Genomic DNA, 10,686 nt, shown 5'->3' on the forward strand with positions numbered 1-10,686 from the left:
GAGCTTGGGATTCTCTCTCCCTCTCTGCTTCTCTCTCTCTCTCTCTCTCTCTCTCTCTCAAAATAAATAAATAAACTTTCAATTTATATATATAAATGTTATATATATATATATATATAAAGATTATATATATATATATATATATATAGAGAGAGAGAGAGAGAGAGATTAAAAGGCACTACAATATGGTGAAAAGGACATTAGTACAAGACAAGGATGTTCCTTCTCACCACTTCTTTGCAACATCATACTGGTTACAATACCAATACAATAAGAAAGGAAAAGGTATGCAGATTAGGAAACAAGATATACAATTATTTTTCTTCCCAGATGATATGATTATCTATGAGGAACACCCAAAAAAATGAAGGAAAAACTCCTGGAACTATTAAGAGATTATAGCAAGATTGCAGAAGACAAGATCAATATACAAAAGTCAATTGCTTTCCTATATACCAACAACAAACAAGTAGGACTTAAATTAGAAACACAATATCATTTACACTAGCACCCAACACATGAAAACACTTAGGTATAAATCTGACATATATACTTATGAGGAAAACTCCAAGCTCTGATGAATAAAGCCAAAGAACAAAATAAATGGAGACAGATCCATGGATAGGAAGACTCAATATTGTCAAGGTGTCAACCCTTCCCAACTTGGTCTATGGATTCAACGTGATCTCAATCAAAAGCTCAGCAGGTTATTTTATGGATATCAACAACCTGATTCTAAGGTTTCTATGGAGAGCCAAAAGACCCAGAATGGCCAACACAATATGGAAGGAGAAGGACAAAGTTGGAGGACTGACACTACCCAATTTCAAGACTTACTATAAAGCTGTGGTAATTGAAACAGTGTGGTATTGGGAAAAGAACAGATAAATTATCAGTGGGACAGAATAGAGAGCCCAGAAATAGACCCACGTAAGTATAGCAAACTCAACTTTGGCAAAGTCACAAAGGGAATACAATGGAACAGAAACAGCCACATGCAAAAACAGGGGGTCTAGACACAGACTTTGCACCCCTCACCAAACTTAGCTCACAATGGATCATAGACTTAGATGCAAAACTATGAACTTCTAGAGGATAACGCAGGAAAAAACCTAGATGATCTTGGGTATGGTGATGACTTTTTAGGTACAACACAAGGGCACAATGCATGAAGGAAAGCATCGATAAGCTGGGCTTCACTAAAATTAAGATCTTCTGTTATGTGAAAGACAGAATCAAGAGAATGTGAAGACAAGCCTCATATTAGGAGAAAACATTTGCAAAAGACACGTCTGATAAAGGACTGTTATCTATCTATCTAACTATGTATCTACATATATATATACACACACACAAGTGATTCTTAAAACTCAAAATGAGGGGCGCCTGGGTGGCGCAGTCGGTTAAGCATCCGACTTCAGCCAGGTCACGATCTTGCGGTCCGTGAGTTCGAGCCCCGCGTCGGGCTCTGGGCTGATGGCTCGGAGCCTGGAGCCTGTTTCCGATTCTGTGTCTCCCTCTCTCTCTGCCCCTCCCCCGTTCATGCTCTGTCTCTCTCTGTCCCAAAAATAAATAAACGTTGAAAAAAAAATGTTAATTAAAAAAAACTCAAAATGAGAAAACTTTTAAAAGTGGGTCATTTTAACAGACAACTCAGCAAGGAAGACGTACAGATGACAAAAAACATGGGAAGAGATGCTCTACTTCTTAAGTCATCAGGGAAATGCAAATTAAAAAAAAAATGATACCACAGCAGACCTATTAGAATGGCCCAAATCCAAAACACCGACAAAACCAAATGCTGACAAGGATGTGAGGAAACAGGAACTCTCATTCATTGCTAAAGGGAATGCAAAATGGTACAGCCACTTTGGAAGACAGCTGGGCAGTTTCTTACAAAACCAAATATACACTTACCATGCAGTCCAGCGATTGTGCTCTTTGGTGTTTACCCAAAGGAGTTGAAAACAACCTGCCCAGATGTTTAGAGTAGCAACCAAGGGGATGTTTTGGGAAGCAATGAAGATACCCTTCAGTAGGTGAATGGATGAATTGCGCTACAGACAGACGATGGATTACCATTCCATGCTCCAAAGAAATGACTATAAGCCACAAAAAAGACATGGAGAAAACTTAAATGCATATTTCTAAGTGAAAGAATCCAATCTGAGAAGTCTACATACCATGATTGCAACTATATGATATTCTTTAAAAAAACAATTTTTTTAATGTTTACTTATTTTTGACAGAGAGAGAGACAGAGCATGAGCAGGGGTGAGGCAGAGAGAGAGGGAGACACAGAATCCGAAGCAGGCTCCAGGCTCCAAGCTGTCAGCAAAGAGCCCGACGTGGGGCTCGAACTCACAAACTGCGAGATCATGACCTGAGCCAAAGTCGGACGTTCAACCGACTGAGCCACACAGGCGTCTCTCAAATATAAGACAGTCTTAAAAAGACAAAACTATGGAGACCATGAAAGTTCAGTGGTTGTCAGAAAGCAGAGGTGGGGAGATGAATTAGACAGAACACAGAGGATCTTTAGGGCAATGAAAATACTCTATATAATGTTATAGTGATACATTATACATTTGTCCCAACCCAATGAATATACAATATGAAGAATGTATCCTCAGGTAAATTATAGACTGAGTAATTATGATGTGTTAACAAAGGTTCATCTTTGGTAGAAAAAAAAAAGTATCAATCTGGTAAGTGATGTCATTAATTGTGGGAGCATGGGGTATATGGGAATTTTTGTACTTTCCTCTCAATTGTAGTGTGAACCTAAAACTGCGCTTTAAAAAAAGGGGGGGCACCAGGGTGGCTCAGTCGGTTAGGGGCCCAACTTCAGCTCAGGTCATGATCTCATGGTTCATGAGTTCGAGCCCCACATTGGGCTCTGTGCTGACAGTATGGAGCCTGCTTAGGATTCTCTCTCTCCCTCTCTCTCTCTCTGCCCCTCCTCCACTCACTCTCTCAAAATAAGTAATGAATAAACTAAAATAAATAAATAAAATAAATAAATAAATAAATAAATAAATAAAGTCTATTTAAAAATGGAAGGAGGGGGGAAGGGCACAAGGACCAAAAGTCAGGGGACCTGAGTTCAAATTCTGCCACCACCTTTTACTTCCTGTAAGATAGTGGACAGTTCTCCAGGTCATTCTGTATGTTTCCTGCTCTGTAAAATAGTTACCGAATAGATCCTAAGAGACCCCTCGTAGGAAGGAAGAAGGGTAACATGGAGGCAGATAGAGGATGCAGGTTCAGCAGCAGGCAGCTAAAGGCAATGCCAGCTGACGGCTTCCATTTTCTCAGTAAAGTAAGACCCAAGATTAGAGTAGGAGGGGACGTGGAGGGACTAGAAGCACAGGGAGAGCAGAAAAGGTTTAAAATCACTGCTGCAAAAGTGGGAGAGGAGTACAGGGAGATCATCCTCACCAACGGGTAACTAGTAACTAAATAAAGAACTAACAGCTTTAAGAACGTTAAAGCTGTGTTGTACAGTTGTATGATTAGAACACAAATGATCTGTAAGAATGAATGTGCTCTTCAAATATAAAATAGGAAAAAATATACATATATATAAAATAGGATTATGATTGAAATTAGCAGCTAATGAAAGAATTCGCTTACCAGACATTTGCTTTGGATTTTCTAAAATGCAGATGGTCTGTTTCAGTGAGACCACGTTTTAGGACTAACTGTAAGTATTTTCACATGGATCATCACTAGGTCTGTACAATCTGGACTCATGGCTGGGTAGCATGGTCATGTAGTTAACTTGAGCATCATCAGGACCAAGCAATGGTTACATTTAACTCAACCTGGAAAAGGTAAGAGAAGTTATTTAAAAAAAGGGGGGGAAAAGGCAAGGTGGCATTTTCCTGGAGTCAACGAAGGAGAGTTGACATAGCAAGGGAATATGCAATTAAGGGATGACTTATGTGGGTGCCCTGAAAAGGGGGCAGTTCTCTGCCTAGGATGTAGACAAGATTATTACTAACGTTCTCTTTCTTCCCCACCTGGCAAGGCAGGGCCATATGAAGTGCCATCAGGCTTCCCTTCAATGACTCCAAGAGCTCACCTCTTCAGCCTTCATTTGCATCCCAGTAAAAACTTTGCCTGGCCTCCCAGCATCGGAGGAATTAACCTTAGTGGAAAAAATAAATTCTTCCTTCTCGTCCCACCTCTCAACAAGAATACCATAGCTGTTTCTTGTGAGCGCTGCAGTCTTGTTTGACAATATAATGAGATCTGGTTAAACAGATGAAAAATGCCTTAACCTGAGTGTTTATCTCAACCCCGCCAAAGCTTTCAGCCCCCCAGGCACTCCCTTCTCCGGAGGGAGGGTCAAGAACTTTTAGTTGCAGCCAGCCCGTGGCTCTGAGCTGGCGTCTTGCTACAGCAAGCCACTTTTGCAACAGCAGAAGGCAGGGGCTCCTGTCAGTTTGAATTTCCTGAAGTGCACTGGCCTGTGTCACGATCTCAGTGGTGTCTGAGGGCAGTTTGTTCCATCAGATCCCTGGAACAGAATGGGAAGAGGAAGGAGAAAGTGGGTGTTAAGAAAGTGGCAGAAGAGCAGGTTGGTAAGTGATACTCAACAGCGTTCATCTAGGGCTGGGCTGGATGTGTGGGGGCTGGGACCTCCCCCCTCCCCACCCCACCCCCTCCCCCAGCGAATACACCCCAGCACCTTCTCAAGGTTCTGGAGAACTGGGCAAGTGGCCTAGGCAGAGTCTATAATTCCCCTGACTCACTGGTCATTCCTTTACAAGTCAAGTCGACAAAGACCATAGCAAAAGGGAACTGAGAAATTATCCAAGTAATGTAAATAAATTATGTGGCCCAATCAGGACGGTTTTGAATGAAATTGCCATCCGTCATCTGAATACTCAGTGAGAGTATTACTCTGGCCCATCAGGTGATTTCCAACCCATCCACTTGGGGTCTTGCGCTCTAACCTGATCTTTATCTCCCTCTACAGTCTGGCACAGATCCTTAACGGTTACACACTGTGCTGTAGCTGTGTATTTACATGGATTTCCTCTATGTGATAGGGCTCCCTGAAAGCTAGGAATTGTGTCCTCCTGCACATCTTCGTTCCTAGAAGGTGCTCTATAAATAGGCGGCGGTTGAATTCACCGGTTCGTGAATGAATGGAAGAAGGCCATTTGAGAAAGAACACAAGAAGCTATGCCTTAAGGGTAGCACTTTGGGGGTCTCCGGAAACTACTGCAAGAACCAGGTTAGCATGCACCCTTACCCACCATACTCCACAAAAAGCGATTTCTTTCAACTCCGTACGATTGCCCCACGTGTTTCGGAGAGAAAGCAGCTTCCTCTCCACTTCCTGTTCTCGTGCTGGACAGCATTGCCATTTAGCTGCCTGTGCCTCCACCACTAGTTTCATAGGAGATGTTTAAGCAAGCTGTCTTTACCTGCAATTTATTTTCTTTTGCTGGTTCACTGTATTTTAGAACGTATTGCACTGTGGTCCGATCTAGTCTACTGTTACTGTTTATTTCCACGTAGACTCTAAGCTCCTTGAAGACAAGGAAGGGCCTTGAGTTTGTACCTACCACAGTGCTTGGCACGTGGTCAGTAGTCAATATGTGCAGAATAAATACATGCAAAATGTACTTGGGAATGAGCCTAAAGGGATCTAAGACGTGGACCTATAATTTATACCTGGCCTTGCCTCCCTCTGATGTGGATAACGTTGTTCTTTCCTACTCTTGATGATGCTGAACCCTGCAATCTAGACGTCGAGGAAAACCATAACCCTTACGTGCCTTTGTGTGAAACTGTTGGTGTGTGTGGATCTGTCTGGGGGTTTTGCTTTCTTTTCTTTTTTTTTTTTTAATTTTTTTTTCAACGTTTATTTATTTTTGGGACAGAGAGAGAGCATGAATGGGGGAGGGGCAGAGAGAGAGGGAGACACAGAATCGGAAACAGGCTTCAGGCTCTGAGCCATCAGCCCAGAGCCCGATGGGGATTTTGCTTTCTTTTCTAAGTGCGTATGAGTGAAACGAACACCAAATAGTCTGGATTGCACAAACTGCCTTCCCCAAATGGTAGTCTGCCCAGCATCCAACGAAGTCAGATCTTAAAAATAAAAGGAGAGCCTTTGGTGGAGAACGTGATGCAGTAAAGAGAGGAGGGAAACTGAACAGTGGAGCTGAACAGGGCACAAGGCAAAGCTGGCAGGAACAAAGGAGATGTTGTCACTATTTTCCCCTTCAGATTGTTTCCACAAGGTTAGAACTGAAATAGAGCTGCATGTTCCTCCGAAAATTAAGATGTCCCTTTTAAAAATGATCTCTCCAGTTATCTTCAGGGCAGCCTGTGTCCCGAGGATCGTTAACCTTCTGCCCTCCATCCCTAACCCAGGGGCTCTGGGGGTATCTGTCTAAGAGACCGGCTTCCAGAGGGGGTCAGTATTCCCTCTTAAGAGCCCCCAGAGCAAATGACTGAACAGATTAGGACGGATTAGACAGATAACAACTCAGACCCTTTTACAAGCACATTTTTCACTCGACACTCAAATTCCCTTCTGTGCCCCCACGGTGTCACACAACCCAACGACCGGATAGTATTACTGAAATATCTTTGCGCCAGCCGAGTGCGTGGAACTGTGCAAAGCCAGATGTTCCTGTAACCCTGTTTTACTGAGTTATTTATATCCATATAATATTTGACATTTCCTGTGTTGTTAAAGAGTTGGGGGCCTTGACGTATTTTTAAGAGAACAGTGCCGACTTTTTATTTTTTTCTTTGATGCCCAGCACCAGAAATAAGTAATAGAGGAGAAGGGCTGAATTAAACAGATGCTTAGATATCTAAAGTCTACCTTATTTTAATGCCTTTCATCTTAAATGATCTTCATGAACAGCAAAATGCTAGAGTCATCTAGACCCGAGCGTATGAATTTTTAAGCCTACCATGCAATAAAAGCACATGCCCATGGGCCTAAAATAAGTCAGCCAATAGACAAAAAATTTTAATAAATATTGAAACTATAGTCCACATTTCTGGGACTAAACTTTATGGAGAATTGATACAAAAATTATACCATCCCTTTGAACTTGATAGATACGGAGAGGGCCAGTTAAAATATTTTCAGGCTTAGTAAAATATTAGCTGGCAGATTTCTCTGGTTAAATGAAATAATGGAAACTTTATAGAGCTGAAAGTATTTGGTTGGTTCCAAGTGGTAAGAATATTTAAACTGTATGTGAAATTTGATCTCATAAAAGGGAATCATTCTGTTCTCTTTGTTTATTGCGAGGATCCATTCACAAACTATTCTCTTTATTTTTAAGATTTCCAAATTTGAAAACAGCTTTCCCCTTTATAGGATGATGAAAGAAGAGGGCCCCTGGTTTACAGTCAATTTTTGATATTTCTGGCTGTCCAACACTGAAAGCAAGGGTCTTAGAAAAGCAGGAGAAGCAAGATGTGAATTACTCGTGGCCTTTTTGGTCTTCAGAGTTGCTTTAGATACTTTTTCAAAACTACTTATGCTAGTTTTTTTTCTTAAGATCTGTTTCCTAATCTTAAGAGATACACTCACGTCACTGAACAGAGAAACTTCCAGTCTTCCACCGTGTGTCTTATTCCTCTTCGTCCCACTCTCCTGACAAATCAAATCCTTCCCCCCAGTTTATGAAAACAAGACATCATGGTCCAGCGGTGCCCATCTGAGCATAGTAAGCCTGCCCACACCAATCCAGCGGTCAAATCCCTTGCAAATCCTCTAAGCGGTGATAAGTCTCTAGTCTTCAAATAACGGAGATATCCTCTTGGAGCACAGAGGTCAGGAGAGCCCTCAGGACACAGGCTTCCTCCTCGGTACCACCAATTCCCTAGCCTTTTATCACCGATCGTATCAGACTCTGCACTGAATCTTGTGCTAGGACTGCCCCGCTAGAGCAGTTGGGATAGGCGAGTGGTATTGAGAAGGCCAGCCCAAACGGAACCACCGGCACGTGTTTTATTCTGGATCTGCATCTCCGAGATTTTCCTAGACCCTAGCTAAGCCACTGGTCTCTGGCCCCCAAGTCAAGATCTTTTCCTACCTCCTGGGCTTTGAAATTTTTCCTTCTGCTAATGTTCGACTCCCTATTCTTTTCTTTGAAAGACTCTAGATTTTGGGGGCGCCCGGGTGGCTCCGTCGGTTGAGCATCTGACTTCAGCTCAGGTCACAATCGCGGGGTCCGTGAGTTCGAGCCCCACGTTGGGCTCTGGGCTGACAGCTCAGAACCTGGAGCCTGCTTCGGATTCTGCGTCTGCCTCTCTCTCTGTCCCTCCCCCGCTCACCCTCTGTCTGTCTCTCTCTGTCTCAGAAGTAAACATTAACAAAAAGAGAAAGACTCTAGATTTTTGTTTCTCTCCACATTTGTCATCCCATTTTGTTTGCTTCCTATTTACCTCAGAACCTTCTCCCTACTGCCCCTAACAATGTCTGTCTAATGCTAGAGAATGTTCCATTAGGAGCCACCTACAGTTCCTTGGGACAGTTGCCCCATAGGGTTGGTCATAGGGTTTGGGAAGAGGTAGAATCCTGTTCACAATCTTCTTCCATCCAATACGCACACCCAGTATACTCTCATGGAAGCATTTTCTTTTTAAAGTATGAATTTACACACCAAATACAAAGACTTGAGTCCAAGAGATATTTCCTCCAGAAAACCTGGTCCTTTTTCAAAATATCAATTGATTTACCTAGTTGGAGCCTGGAGCTTATGAAACAAAGGTCCCATGTTTTGACTTGGGATGGGAAAGTTCCTTTCACCTGAAGGCTTTCACCATCACAAGTAATAACACCATTAACCCGGCAAGACCGGACTACAACAGATGTGGACAAATTGAGACAATCCACGAAAACCATGTGGAAAACAACCAACCAAACAAATATTATACTGGGTTTAGGAACACTACAATCTCTAAATGTGAGAACTGTATGTTTAAGTCTAAAGAATGATATCCACCCCCAAAATAGAGATTAAAAAATTGTAGATTCGAAAGAGTTAAGAGCCACCCCTATAGTGCCTCACAGATTCTAGCATATGAAAACTGAATGCAAATAAGAAAACACAAGCAAAGCGTCTAGTACAGTGCCTGTCATATAGTAAGTGCTCCATAAATTATAACTAGAGTCATGGTTATTATATCAGGGAACCGTAGAGTCCTGTCTCCAAACACAGACATGGAGGCACAGAGAGGAATAAGCTACCTTCTGCCAGGCCAAGCCCACCTCTCCTACTTTTGTCCCTAATCTCTACTCTCAAAGCAAGTGCTGCCTTTTAGAGTGGCCAGAGAAGACCCTATTCTATTCCCGATTCGCAGCCTCTGAGCGTAACATTCAGAAATGCTTCGAAAACAAACATCTAGTCACCAGATGTCCCTAACATCTGGCTAAACCCATAAAACTATCCTCTACCAACACCACCTCCTTCCTAAACTCCAAAGTGTAGGGGAAGGGGGGTGGGGGAAACTTATGAAATCTCTGATGTAGTGAAGTAAGATCTTGACATGTTCATCGTTTTGATTTTTTTTCTTTCTTTGTTGTGTGCCCCAACTGTCTCCTCGTTGTTAGAGGCATCCACATGGCCATAAGCAAAAGTCTGACTTCTACAGCAAGGGGGCTGAAAGAAAAGCAATTGTAATATTCTACTCTTTTCCAAGTTCTAAGCGCCTGTGAATCAAAAAGAAGGTCGTGAGTGTAACAGGCGATGTGCCTGCCAGAGCAAAGACGCAAGAGAAAAGTAGAAGGAGAGGAAAATGATCACCCCCTCCAGCCCAAGGAGACATGATCATGGTAACCTGGGTTGGCAGTAGAGGAGCGAATGTGCTGAGGTCAAGATTAGAACGTGGCAGGGGCTGAGACAATAGAAGTAAACCTCAGGGGATAGGTAGAAGAGAATGGAAAGAGTGCATAGAGACAGTCAGGCAGTGCATCAGTTCACCACACTAGGTCCCAGTAGAAATGAAGTGCCCGAAGACCCTCGCACACTGTTCGAGACGTTTATCAGTTCATCTCAACTCTTGCAGGGGAGAGTCTTCTGTCACCAGTTTCTTGCAAGAAACCTTCTTGCTTCTACTGGCTTCTACTGGCTCCTCCAGTAGAAGGACGTCCCGGCCAAACTCCAAGGCTTCACTGCGCCTCAGTGTAGGTGTCAATTTGTGAACATTCCACAACCTTTAGAACAGGCTGGGTTGCCTGACTCCTAGCCGAGCAAGAACGGTATAGAGAGGAAACATCAGCACTGGTCCTTGGGTAGTCTGGACCCAGATCTCTCAACCTCGGCAAGATTCTCATTTAGAACTGGATACTTCTTTGTTGTGGGGACTGTCCTGTGCACTGGAGGATACTTAGGACTATACCCACTAGAGGCCAATAGCACACCACTGCTTCCTAGTTGTGACAATCAAAACATCTCCGGATTGCCCCTTGGGGGGGGGTGGAGGGGAGGGGTACAATGTCCCCATTGGAAAACTATTGGTTTAGACAGTAAGGTATTGAAGATAGAATCTGTACCTACCTTCAATATTCCAGTGCCAGACATCAGCAATACCCACTTCTAGCTACAATCTGTGACTGGCAAGCCACTATCTCAGACGTTATCCCAATAAGTGCATTGATTTTAATAGTCTCAAAATATTTAAAGCACTCATTACTAT

At 42.9% G+C, this 10,686-nt stretch overlaps 1 long non-coding RNA gene across 1 annotated transcript in view; it reads right to left on the bottom strand.

Moving 5' to 3' along the window:
* The window catches only part of LOC121035627 (uncharacterized), an 11,673-nt gene extending 9,576 nt beyond the window's left edge, over window positions 1-2,097 (bottom strand). Inside the window, exon 1 of the long non-coding RNA XR_005792994.1 lies at window positions 1,918-2,097. This is a non-coding gene — a long non-coding RNA (uncharacterized LOC121035627). The remainder of the gene's footprint in view (window positions 1-1,917) is intronic.
* Between the last annotated feature and the right edge of the window lie 8,589 nt (window positions 2,098-10,686).

This window comes from Herpailurus yagouaroundi, unplaced genomic scaffold (genome assembly GCF_014898765.1).
Source record: "Herpailurus yagouaroundi ecotype Mexico unplaced genomic scaffold, PumYag 161, whole genome shotgun sequence".
NCBI lineage: Eukaryota > Metazoa > Chordata > Mammalia > Carnivora > Felidae > Herpailurus > Herpailurus yagouaroundi.